The sequence below is a fragment of the Schistosoma haematobium genome, chromosome 2 (assembly GCF_000699445.3).
Source record: "Schistosoma haematobium chromosome 2, whole genome shotgun sequence".
Taxonomy (NCBI): domain Eukaryota; kingdom Metazoa; phylum Platyhelminthes; class Trematoda; order Strigeidida; family Schistosomatidae; genus Schistosoma; species Schistosoma haematobium.
In genome coordinates, this window is record NC_067197.1 from 25,764,640 (window position 1) to 25,779,037 (window position 14,398).

Consider the following 14,398-nt stretch of genomic DNA (forward strand, 5'->3'; position numbering starts at 1 on the left):
TTTTCGCCGTTTCGTCGATAAATTACTCACTTTTCGCCTAAATGTCCGCTGAATTGTCCACTTTTCGCCTAACTACACACAGAACTCCCTATTTTCCATCTATTGACATAACCCCAAAAGTCTCCTATGTTTGCCTTTATTTTCAACAACAGACCAAAATAAATCTGCAATGCAGTGGAAAACCGGTATATTTTTGAAAAATTTTATTTAAAAGGTAAAGCGTATTATTGTACAACACTAGAGCAGAAGCTTAAGCATCGATTGTTTTGCATAACCAATGCAATTGCTAATGCATTGTTATTTTAAATTATCTGAAAAAGAAGGAACAAGTGATGCATTATTTATAAGGAATGTGCATTTAATCAAAAGTTCACTGACACTCAAACACACATTCTCAACATTTCTACAGTTTCCCATGTAAGTAAGAAAGTAAGCTGTTTGAAAAATAATGTTTATTGAAATGTAGGTATAACATCAAAACAATTGCACGGCTATTGAGAATTGAGGTAGTCGTCCCGTGAGTTCTGAATTAAAAAAAGAAAAAAAGTCACAACCATATCTCAATGACATGCTTTGGTACAGCCAAATACTTGTGTAGATCTACACAAGGGGAAGTAATGCTATCCTTAGCTTGGTCTCTGGTAAAATCTCCACATAATTATACTTCTTCCGCATGATTGTGATTTATTTCCTGCAATATAATCATCTAGTGGCTAATATATCTAACTGTAGAAGGTGATATTAACATCTTGGTATGTGTTATTATCATCTCTAGCATATACATAATATTTACAACACTCGGGACACCTAATGTTTTCACTATCAACCTATTTCTGCCATGAAAGTCGGACAAAACAGTGAAAATCAGCCGAAATTGTGATAAAGACGGGAAAAACGATAAATCTTACCATGGTATCGTTAGTTGTAACGCAGTTTTGGTAGCCTTGACGACAATACAATTTTTATGACGATATATGCCTCAATCATGCTATTTCATATAAAAATAAAAGATTTTTCTACCATCAGTGTATACCTAAGTAGAAATAAGTGCTGGTCTGCGATGCAAACACTAAAAAACTATTATAGCAGCACCTGAATAATGAATTTTCAAGGACTTCGCGATACCATGTAACGCAAAATGGAAAAAACCCTTTTCACCTATTTATCAAAACGGAAAATAGACTTTCAAATTTATTCATAATTAATTTCGAATTTTGGTTGTGCACAAAGCAGAAATGAAAAAGTAGCGCAAAAAAGTGTCGCGATACCCCTGGAGCGCTGCCTCACAGTTGTACCGTAAAAATCAAAATTAACACGGTCTACAGTTATTTATCTCCATATCAGTTAACTGAAATATCTTACAGATCTAATCATTTTTAGTTCAAGTAGAATTTTACTGACGCCTTAAAAGTTACATTTCTCCCATAGGATTCATTTCAATTTTTTGGAACGAACTGAATATGTTTTTTGTGAATAGCTACCGTAACGCATTTTAGTTCTCTGGGGTAAAAAAGCAACGAAAATTCAAGCTTAACTCTTGAATATAGTCTAAGCCAAAGTTCATGCTCTTGCATATATATTTCATCCATCAAACTAATCCAAAGAGATGACATCAGGATTGTGAGATGAGTCATGGAAACACTTAATCATTAATATCTCCTACAGATTCCTCTTGAGCCACTTTGCGTAATACGTCAGTTTATTTGAGGAACAAGACAAGTTACTGAAGTTGGGTAACCGGGGATAATGTCGTAAAGGAAAATTAAAAAGAGACACATAGGTATTTAATACAACCATGTAACAGTTTAAGATGTGACAAATAGAATATGATCTAACACGACATATCGAAAACCCGTCAGAATTTCCGAATCTTCATAGAAGCCTAGCTATTCATTTTTAACCTAATAGATGTGTAGTTTGGTGGAATGTCAACGAGCCCTACCTAAATCTTCCACGCGCATCAGTTGGTTGCGTGCCATGGACTGACCTGTCCTGAAGTGGTCACAACCCCTCTATTGCACCTACTTTTACTAATGCATTTCTTCAATAATGTCCTTTGTGTCATACGGTTTTCAAAGCACCCACTGTGCATTGATACGACAAAAGGGTAATACACGTTAGGTGCTGACCGCGAGCTGTTGATCACACCATTCTCATCTAACTCGATTAGGTCTCCAATCATTCGACATAGATAATCTACGTTTGTGATCTACAGATGTCTCATTAAGCTTGCTGGATATAATATTGTTTATCTAAAAGTTTTGGAACACGTACATGTCCTTGTAAGACCCATTATCGTTTGCTGAAATGGAAATACGCTGAGAACTTCGTAAAAGACTCTTTGGGTTTTTGTTGAATGCCTGTATCTTTTTATGTTTATTCTCATTTTAGATTAACCGCAACTATTATTATAACGTCCACAAATGCTGAATTCCTACTATTTCCCTTATGTTTTCCAAACTTCCGATGACCGCCTTATCTGGATTCGAGTTTTTGTCAACCGTCTCTGCCAGTCGAAGGAAGTGCTGGTCAGGTACCATCATACTTAAAACCTTTTTTATAATGCCTCGTGTGTATATCTTCAACGTCGTTTTGAATAGTTGTTACGTTATTATTAGGAACAAATTGACTACCAACTTCTGAATTAAGCAACAATACGTAGACAATATTATCGTTGAAATATTTTGCTTCTGTTCAGGCTCATCGGTAAATTGCCCCTCTTAGTTTAGTGAAAACCACGAATGTTTCTTCGCAATCAGTTGTCATTTGGCGTTAGTTGGTAACTTCCATCAAATATTTCTTCGTTTGTGCCAGTCTTTTTTAGATCGATAGTTTTGTAGGTTTAGTCGTTCTCATTTTCGCTTATGCAGCAGCCTTGACTTCTTGACATCTGACTGAAAGCATTGTACTGCTGATCGGTGCTTGGCAAAACTGTTGTCAAGCTTTCTATATGATCAAAGTTCCCAAAGTTGGTCTAAACAAACTCAAGAATAAGGAGCTTCGGAGATACATTTGAAAGTTTTCCGATGAGTCGAGAAGCACCTGACCTAAGCAATGGAGCTGTTCCAAAGGATGCTTGTCACGGCGTGTACAACTGTGATCTAGTGTAAATGTCTAGCTTAGAGTATGGAAGGTTAACTACTAGGTTGATACTAATGCACTCATCTCTGCTACTAAAACAGTAAAACTAATCCAAGGTTGTAGAACTGACATGATATAACTCAGATATCTATCCGACATGACGTGGATGCCATACAATCATCTGTGCTGACCTGTTCTATAGTGATGGTCAGCGGAATTCTGAGAAACATAAAATGAGGATAGAGTAACATATTTAGTTCAGTACAACACAAGGTTTTTGGTAGCCCTTGAATGTCTGATTCCAATGTGCTCGTGTGATTATCGTTATTGACCTTTCGTGCCTCAAGGTAACCCTCGTGCTATTGACAGAAGAAACCAGACAATTAGTGAATAGGTCTTTATTTCGATCTTCGCGCAGTCACAGTGGAGCGTGGGATTATCTGTTCAGACAAACAAAGGCTCTCAACATTCAATATAAGATAATAGGGAATATAACGCTTATAAAAAAATAAGGAAGTGAATGAATACTTGAACAATACTGTTTTTCGGCATATGCTTGGTTATTTGGGGTGGACTCTTAACCAACCAACCTAAGCTGTTACAGACCTGAACATTTCGACAATCCTTGCACACAGTTATCGACTTAAATCGGTTAGTGAATAACGGAAGTGCACTAGCAAAATACGAAAATGAATTTGGAATACGTGTATTTCATACAATCGTCAATCCAGACGAAAGATAGAAGAAACGAAGCGAATGAAGGGAGAATGGATCAAAGGGAAATGACGTTCAGTAGAGAAAGCTTGCAAGTCAGCCCGGTTTAGCCAGGCGAGAATTTATATTTACAATCAGAAAAAAATAAGATACAGACATACGAGGAGTAAGATAAGCAAAGCACACACATACGCTCACACAGAAGTCAAGATTAATAGGTGGATAATCGGCAAGGTCAAAATATGACTAAATATGAATGGAAAATTGGACCGTCCGGAACCTAAAATGAGCTATGTTTGCTCGACACTGTAGACGACATAACAATTCATTTGTAGTGACCACATCTGCTCGACCGAGTTGTACAGTTCTGATTCTTGCGTCCTGTATTCATCAAATTTGACTTTCACCTTGTCATCACTGTTAAACGTATTTCTTTCCAGCTATCGTATGCTCGGCTTCAAAAATCTCACTACAAGCCGTCGACTAGGAACGTACTCGGCAAAATTAACGATATAGGTATTAGTATCAGAAACGTTCATGGCTGTTCACTTTGGTTAATTATTTACCGCTATACAACTATGAGAAGCTGTCTTCTAAGGTTAGAGTTTGTGGAGTTTAGCTACTTGGCAGTTTTACTGTTAGCTATTATACTGTCCAGCAATATTTATATTGTTTTGTCATATGGTTGTTATGATCACAAATATCTTTGTTCATGTTCGCTTCACCGATAGATATGCAGATAACCATTGTAGGTGGTCTATGTAGATGGCCGCAGTCTACCCAAGTTGAATAGGGGGGCTGTGACCGAGCAGCTTACTTCGAAGTCACACATGGACTCCTATTTCATGATATCCACGTGCTTTGGCCACTTTGCTGACCATATTGGACAAACATCACATTACTTTTCAAATCTGTGAGTAAAATTAGACTACAGAAAGTCAGAGCGGAACCACTGTCTCTCGAGCCAGTCCGTGTTAGTCATTCTTGACCGTGATGGTGTTCAGAAGTTTGTCTAACGGCCGCTTCGTTGTTATATGGTCGCTTAGAAGAGTATCACTGCCAAGACGTATTTTAGAATAGCATGAACTTGGAACGGCATCAACGGTTCATTTTAATGATTCCAAAGTTTTCAACCAATCATTTATTAAAAGAACATGTAATAGATGAAGAAGTGTTATTCATACGTACTATCGCGGGATTTCGCGTAAAATCTGTTCCGATAAAAGCTCTACTAGATAGAGACGAAAATGACTAAGATGTACACCGTCAGTCGATAATGAACTTTGCGGAATCTTGTTGCGGCAGTTTCCTTTGTTATCGTATTTACTGTATGTAGTCCTCAAGGCTTTTTAACATTGCACATAAAAGCTTAGTTGCATTTTCTTTTACCTCGTTATTCGTTCCAACGAAGCAATATGGTTGTGTTTCCACGATGATTAGGAGTATTTGACTGACTAACCTTCTCGCATTAACCCTATTGGTAATAAACTAAACGCTTATCAATATGGAGCCAACGCTCCCAACTCTTCCTTTTCTCATGGCAAAACAGAAAATCCACTGGGTTTACATCATACCCTTCTACTAGACAAACACTCGCCGTACCTGACACCTATGTTAGTCAGCGCTCGATCTGTACAAAGTAAGATGACTCACCCATGCACCCTATTACTTTTAAACAACCCCTCACTTGTATTGATAACAGAAAGTTGGCTGTCGTCCGACACCACAGACACATATCTACAAATAGACACCTATGAGCCCTTCCGCTGTGATCGAGTCACCAAGAAGAGTGGTGGTTGTCTTGTTTATGTATGAAAAAATTGAGAGCGGACACCTATAGTGACCATGTCCTCAGCAAACTTCCTGAATCGATATGGCTTACTGTGCACACTCATGAATTTAAAATACTAATCGGGTGCATATATTGAGCCCCTAACACTCCTAGTTCAACTTGCACTATTATAAGTGAGTCATTTGCTCAGGCTGTCTCGCTTGACTTCACTTACCAAACTGTATGTTGTGATTTCAACCTTCCCACCATCAACTAGACGATACATTCTGGCCCATTGTGCTTAGAAAGGATACTTAAGTCATTAGACATACACGGTTGGCAACAACATGTACACCTGCCTACACGAAATCACAACATTCCTGACTTGATATTCTGTCATAATGCCACACCAACATCAATGGTGGTTGGCGAAAAGTTTCACAACAGCGATCATAAAATAGTCCTCTACACCCTTCCGATTCTTGCCATGTAAAACAAATAAAAGATATTAAATACGCGTTTCCAATATAGAGACTATGCAAGCACTGACTGGTAAAACTTTCGATTTCTAATAAAGCACTATGATTGGATCAGTTTCTTTACCAGTGAAAACCTCCTAGAAACATTAGAAATGTTCAATACCACCACCGAATCTGCACTGGACACTACTATACCCTCTAAAATTGCTTTTAAAACAATTACTCCCTATATAAAACAAAAGACTAGATCTAAACTGCGAAAACTGTAAAGGACGTACTATATATCGAAAGACTTCAGTACCCTGCACCAGATATACTCTGTACTTGAAGGAGTACAAAGTCAATACAATAAGCATAAACAGGTAGAGGGACGTACTGCGGTCGCTGCTGCATCTAAAGCCTAAGTCCTATGTCGTCTCCTCACGAAACGCGTAAGAAAGAACGCAGACCACAACATTCACTCATTACTGCACGATGGAGTGACGTATAACGACCAAACCTTCATATGTGAACCAATGAGTGAATGCTTTTCCCACAATGGCAATACATCTCATGCTCCAGATATCGACATTAAGTGCATCGGCAAAAACTATCTTAGTACCACAAACTTTGACATTAGGAGTTTACATACTGCCATTAAAACCCTTAAGCCAAATGCGAGTTCTGGTGCCGATGACATCCCTTCAATCCTTTTTAAAATGTCAGGACCAGACATACAGACGCTATTACTCAAAATATACACATTGTCTTTATAGGCAGGTACATATCCGGAAACCTGGAAGGTAACGAATGTTCTTCCCAAACCCAAATCCGGACCGAGAAACCTGGTCGAAAACTACAGACCTATAAATATCACTCCAGTCATATCACGCATAATGGAAAAAGTGATACAAAATCAACTATGTGATCACCTACTTAAGGAAGATCTAATAGACCCGTCACAACACGGCTTCATTAGGACAAGGTCGTTTAGTACATGTCTGATAGACTACTTTAACGAGGTTACTCGTATACGCGACCAGAAGAAACTAGTTATTATACTGTACTTCGATATTAAGAAATCCTTTGATAAAGTACCTCATAGTCTTCTAACCAACAGACTTAAGCCAGTCGGAATTATAAATCCCTTTTGCAATGGATCAAGTCTTTTCTTACGAACAGATATCAAATAACCAAGATTAACTCTAAAGCATCCACACCTCGACCAATAACCAGTGGTGTTGTGCAGAGTAGTGTCTTCGGTTCATCGCTCTTTATAATCTACATCAACAATATATGCAAGTGCTTAGGCACATCTATAAAACTGACATTTGCGATGGACATAGTACTATGCAAACAATCCAACATAAACTCAACATGGTAGACGACTGGTACAAACGTTAGAGGTTAGAGCTCAACACGTCTCTTAAAATAAAACTAACACTTAGCAATCACACACTGTCCAGACCGGCGTCAGTAACTGACCTAGGGGTACATTACTCACGTAGTCTTAATTTCCCTGAACACATCTCAACCAAAGCATCTAAAACGAAGAAATTGCTTGGCTTCATTCTCCGTAATTTCTATCAAACTGAATCTAAAATCCTTCTTTATAAAGTTTGTGTAAGACCTATCGTTGAATACTGCTCGTTCTTATTTTCTAACCTACGCCTATCTGATGTACTAAAGGTGGAAGGAATACAACGAGACTTCACCCGCAAATTACTTAAGAATGACTCAGTCATTGACTACAGTTCACGATGCCAAATCTTAGGAATAGCTTCCCTTTGGGAGAGAAGGCTTAGGTTTTATTTGATTCTCTACTTTAATCTACTCAAAAACCTTACTTATTCAACATGTAAGATAGTTCTTGCTAGAGATTCACATGAATACGAACTTCGAAACAAAGTGTCTACGGTCAAGGTTAGGAAATACAGATCAAAAACTCGGGAAAACGTCTTCCGCACCAAGTATGCCATAATATGGAACAGTCTCCCCTCCGAAATTCGCATGGCAGATGAATTAAATGCGTTTGTAAAACTGCTTGATCAAGCCCTCACTTGCACTGATCTAGCACATAAGAACACATCTGCGCCTCACTCAGACATCATAAGCTCTCTCCATGTTTAGACCAAAATGGACTTCAAGTTCAGTTTGCCTTATTTTTCCTACTTTGCAGTTATATTAGTTACTTTTTCCGCCCCGTTTCTTCATTTGAAGTAGACAGGTAACTCACTGAACCTATCGATACCGTTCAACTAAACTCGGTCGATAAGGGACACTCACTACCACCCTAAAAAGTCAAGAGGACCGCACAAACGGCTGCCTACTACCAGTGGTCTTGCATCTATGGAGCCTGTTACCAATCAACTGGTTAGGACAACAGAAAATAACATCAGCACCAAGTTACTGTGAGTTCCTTCCGGTTTATCCTGTATTAACCTTTTACTCTTCTGTACACTATGCTGACTAGCAATTAATATTATTTCTCCACTCGTTCCCTTATCCACAACTCATATACTTCTATACTTTATCCGCCTGTTTAAATAAACAACTATCCTACAATATACCCTTCTTAACGCTCATACTCTGATTGGCAAACTATACTTTATATTATAGTCAACTAAAGCACTGCATCGATGCCTTATAAACAGTCCATGACTTGTAATTGCCTGATAAGCTTGTAAAATGGTACTTCTAGAAATAGTGTTTTCCAAAAGGATGTGAAACACAGAGAATTGTGTGAGGTACGACATATCCAAAAATTAACTTAAATGAACCTAACATTACAAAACGAGGAAGGGTGGCGTTACTGACCAGCAAGCATTGATGGTGGGGGCGGTGACTTCAATCCACCCATGTTTGTGGGCAGAAAATTTTGTATGTATCAGGCTCCTTATGATTGAGAACAAGTTAATCAATCTGTGATATAGATTGTCTTCCTACGCTCACCACTCAGACTCATGTTTCCAATATTATGCTGGATTAGCCATTCTACTAAGACAACATATAACATGCTAACTCGGACTTTTACACTAGGATTGTGTGGCTGGCATCGGATAGACAAAAAAGGAAGAAAAAGTTAGCCAGCAAAATATATAGTCATTAGTATTCTTAACACTTCACCCTCTATATACACACCCTTCTAATAAACCGCTTTCCTTATACCAACCTTGACTTCCCTTCCTTCGTGTGAGCTTACTTCAACTTGTTAAACGACACAACTCATTGTTCTTTATCGCTACATTCTCTAATATGGAGCCTTTGACCTCATTTCACTCTAACAAGAGATAATATGAATTTATTCTAATTTCTTATACCTCTGTCTGTTCTACTACACAATGTAAAGCAACGTTTGGCGGTCATATTCAAGTGCCTTGCTGCTCTTCTGTTTCTCTTTATTTTTCTTCAAAACTTGCTCTGAGGGTACAGCTATTAAACTTCTGACGTCCGGAACAAACTTGACGTACGCGTCTCCTCAAGGTCACGGTTTACAGCAAGCACACTACGAGTCTACTTTATAAAAACTATAAACTTAATAAGTTGGAAGCATGTTGTGAACCAACAAATGCTGTAATTTGTAGACCATACCTGTAAAAATGGCGTGTACCTGCTCATGCAGAAGTATATATTATTATAGTGTAAACTAAGAATCCCAGAAATAACGCAATCGGATCAAGAAGTACTAGATAAGCACAAACGAATGTGCTGTATAAGGAATTCGAAATCAAGCATTCAACAATTAAAAAGGAATCATTAGTCCATTCAAACACCACAGTTTCCCAGGCATTTAGTTAGGACAAGCTGTCTGATCTACTGAAGATGTCACCATATTCATTCCATCTTATTGGATGGTCTTTTCTGCATAACAGTTAAATTCGCATGCTTGAGACAGGGAACCTGCAACTGGGTTGTTCGCACATAACATATGAGATACCGATTGTATGAATGCTGGGTTCCAGCTTGTGTTGCTACTTTACCACTTTCGATTGATCGTCTTGGTCGAGTGGTCTTAAAGTCCTGTAAATATCATATTCGTCGCTTGTGTCATTTCTCTTTATAGTGATTTCCTACCAAATAGTCGTCAATGTACGCATATGAGATGCGAAAGTAACAGAATCAAATTCGACTAGAAAATATTCAAAGGACGGCCGATTTTCAATATCACGTTATGGTTAGAGTACTACTAGTACTATTATGTGCTATATGTAAACGCATTTTTGTGGCAGCCAAATGTTGAAGAGTTGATCGGGGTTACTTCTTTTTTTATTTCCGCAAAGGCACGTACATACCATTGATACAGGCATGATCTACAAATTACAACATTTATTGTTTCACAACATGCATGTTAAATAAATATAGTCTATAGAAGTGCATATCAGTTCATTACTTCAGATATACTGAATAGTCTTCGAAATCTTCTCCAAAGTGGCACTGCGTCCACGTTACACACCAGATCCAGTCTCAGCATAATTGTGTTAGGATTTTGGTCGTGTGAAGTATGTACCAAAATATAATATTGAATAAAGCCATTAATAGTAATATGTGTGTTATTTCTAAGAATAGACTTAAGCGCCGATCAAACAGGAAGGTCAGCATATAACTTATTTAGGACAGCCCAATGAACACAAATTAATTTAGAAGGTATGAAAACGAGTTTCTGACTTATTACGTTTTGTGATAGTTATGTGGAACGTTATATACATAAGTCATCACTTGACTTTCGCTGACCAATAACCTATATTATTCTTAACAGACTTTCTTTTGACAAACCGTATATCAATTCGGTATAGTGAAATAGTTCGCTTTATTGGTACCAATCAGGCAAATATTGAGTGTAACAACTTTAAGTATTTTGTATAGCTCCAAAACATCAAATATAAATTCAGATGAATGAAGCAAAAGGATTAGATTGCCACATATAACCAATTTACTAATGATTGTTACGCTTTCACCCATTTCATACAACAAAGCCTCAAATGCGACCGTCAGTGAAACGTCGACGGCAAAGCAAATAGCTCGGTGGGCGAAAACCTAAATTCTGTACACAAACTCCTGAACAGTTTAAAAGAATCCGGTTGGTAGAAGAATGATTGCGTAGATCACAAAGGTGTGAGATATTTGCCAATGGCTGAAGGTCTATTCCAGTTGAATGAGAGTGGCTTGACCTGCCAGCTTACATCAATATCACACGTTTCACTTAATACCCTTTAGTCGTACTCAGGTACAATAGCTAGATAATGTTTCTACAGAAATTCATCAGTAGGAAAAGATAAAGGAAATAGAGTGTGATCACTAGCACATATGCTCACCCTTCATGTGAAGTCGATTGATGCGTGTTGGTTGTCCTTGACCCTGAAGCCGATCAACATATTGTTTAATATTGAGTGACATTCCTGCTGGACGATTTGGCTAAGGCTCAGTCACATTTCACCGGTTCTAAAATTTTTTAGGAGAGCCAAATGCAAAATACTCAGAGCTGTCTCATTTAAAGCCACGATGGAAGAAAGTGGCAATCATTAGCATCGATGCAGGCACGATGTCATGGTAATCAGGAAATCAAAACTATAAATCGACAGAGAAATCTTTCGAATCCTTATAGATATACTGCACAAAAATTAATGAATTCTATCTCCTGACCTCCGTGAAAGCATATGATAATGAAGTTATTTCAGAAATTCGCACACTCATTTTGCAAACGTTTATTTTGTTTGTTGGCGTCAATAAACCAAACCTATTGTTTTGTGTTTCTTTAAATTGCTTGACATGTCCTTGGGATTTTCGTCTTCATTTGGTCAGTCAACCAATGTGGAGCGGAAGCTGGAGAATAATAAGTACTGAAGTTTCGTAAATTTGAGATTTTTAGATTGAAAAACTTTGGTTTTCTTGTGCCACACATATCTGAGTTTGAGTATGAATTACAGGAGCTTTTAGTTGAGATTGATATGCTCATTGAGAAGAAGAAATGTGAGTGGGAAAAAGATCTTAAAGCCCTTGAAAGAAAGCTGTCGATTAAGGTGTCTGAAAATGACAGGCTTCAGGGTCTTGTTAACGAAAAAGAAAGGGATGTAAGTTTTTTTTATTTAATAAACTGTTTTGATAGCTACAAGATGCTTTTAGGCGCCTTGAAATGGTTGAATCCAAAGATCCAAGGATTTTTTATGGCAAGCAGATCGAGGAATTAAGTCACAAGGTTGATGCAATGAAAGCTAGTTACAGTAATCTCCAAAGGAAATATCAAAAGCAATTAGTTGCAGAAAAAAGTGATTTCTCAATGCATCTACGTAATTTAGAGACTGAAAATGAAGCTCTGAAAGCCGATTACGAGAGATTAAGGTGTGTCATTTACTTTTCGGTCAACTATCCAGGTTTGTAGAATAATTATTTCGAAGTGTACCTAATTTTGTATATTATATTCGGATATAAATAGTGAAATATAATGTGAATAAATATATGCGGTAGCCACCATAAAAATGGGACAGTTGTCCAGATTATAAAGCAGTCTAATTTCTGTTTCTGGTTACTCGATGTTACAGTCGAGCAAAGTCGAACTTCTAATCATTTTTCAGTAGTACGGCAACTTGTCTCCTTACTGTTATTCTCTAGCCTAAGTCAAATAATCACACGTCATTTTTCACCAAGGAGATGTTTTCTACAGTGCAAGTTGAATAAAAAGTGTGCTCATAGACTTCCTGTCCTATCGTTGACATATAATCATTAGGCCTGATTTTGTTATTCAGCATGATATTGATATAAATACTTGGTAAAGGTTTCAGTCAACCTAAAAATTCATCGACTTGTAAATGCTGGACGATTTTCATCGTATTTAAATTTTTCCTTGTTTTTATCCGATTTCTGACTCATGAACTGTGTAATTTTCGGTAAGAATGTTTATATTTCACATTGATTATTTCTTACAGATTAGAAGTCAAGCCTTTTGATTCCTGTTTTTTAAAGCTAATATTCTACCACAAGGTACAACATTTGACGTCAAATAGATGGTATGGTTCATTAGGCAGTTATTCTGGCTAGTCCTGTTTGTAAAACTCACTAAAATAAAGGTTTTTTTATCTTACCATATGGTTGATGAGATTTTAGGACTGATGAACACTCATTTTTATTTCAAAATAGAATTAAACAGCTCAAAATTTTGGCCATTCTATTCACTTAGTTATATAACCATCACATATCCTGTTTATCTCATAATTTGCAGTAATCACCTCATGACTTTAATACACGGGAGGAATTGCAGAAAAATTTAATGATATTCTTGTGATAGTTTTTTGTGATCTTGGTTCCAGCGTTCCATGTTTAACCACTGATTTAGAGGTTCAGATGCCACCATTTTTATTTCATTTTCGTTAGCCAGGTACCAGTTGTGAAAGACACGAGATTTATGATGATGCCAGTGGTCAGATACGTTTAACCTAGTCCTTTAATTCATAAATAGCTGTTTTTCGATTTGGGAATAAAGTATTGAAGCTGTTTTCTAATATGTTAATTTGTAGACTTCATTATCAAAGCAACCTATTGTGTCACTAAATAAAAACAAAGAGAATTCAGTGGAGAAATCTTTTTTTCGACGAATCTATTCACTCAAACTGTACATTTGTACTTATAGTTGTTTAGCAAATGTATATATCTATAGAAAAATAGGAAAGGTTACATCTGAAATCATTTTGTAACTCAATCTTTTTTATTATTCTATAGATATATATTTGCCAAACAACTATAAATACAAACGTAAATACGAAATTAAATTTTCTCTGCTGAATTAACTATTATTTCTTAACTTCAGTCTATGTAGTTACCCCATATATTGAACACAGGTTTTTGTACTCAGCTTTGAGCCTTGTCGATTGTGTTGGCTACTCAAACCTAGGAAGGTGAAGCCGGTTCAAATCTGGGACATACTCGTTAATGTGCCAATTCAAAGTTCTTGAAAACCTAAAGTGGCTCACTGAAATTTGACTATAAGTTTTATAAATCCTTATGAAACATAACCTTTAGCATTCGTAAAATTTGAGATAAAACTTGTTTATTTATAAATTTTCAACTGTTTAACAGTAAGAGCTTCTCTCATTTACAATATCTAATCTCACCTAACCTTTTTATGGTTCATAATGTTTACAGTAGTTTATGTTTCGTTCGAATTTCGGTTGGATTTTCGAGTGATATCTAGACTTCATTACTAGTTATCGTTTAACCCACTTTATCACAACTTTTAAGGGCTTCCTGTAGAATGTAGTTTCTTGCGGTCTTTGGAGATATTTTACGTAGAATAACTCGCCTTAATCGTTCGTCTTCACAGTTTCTTGTTGAATTCTCTGATTGTTATTGTATTGGTGGTTGAATGCAGTTTAACACTATACGC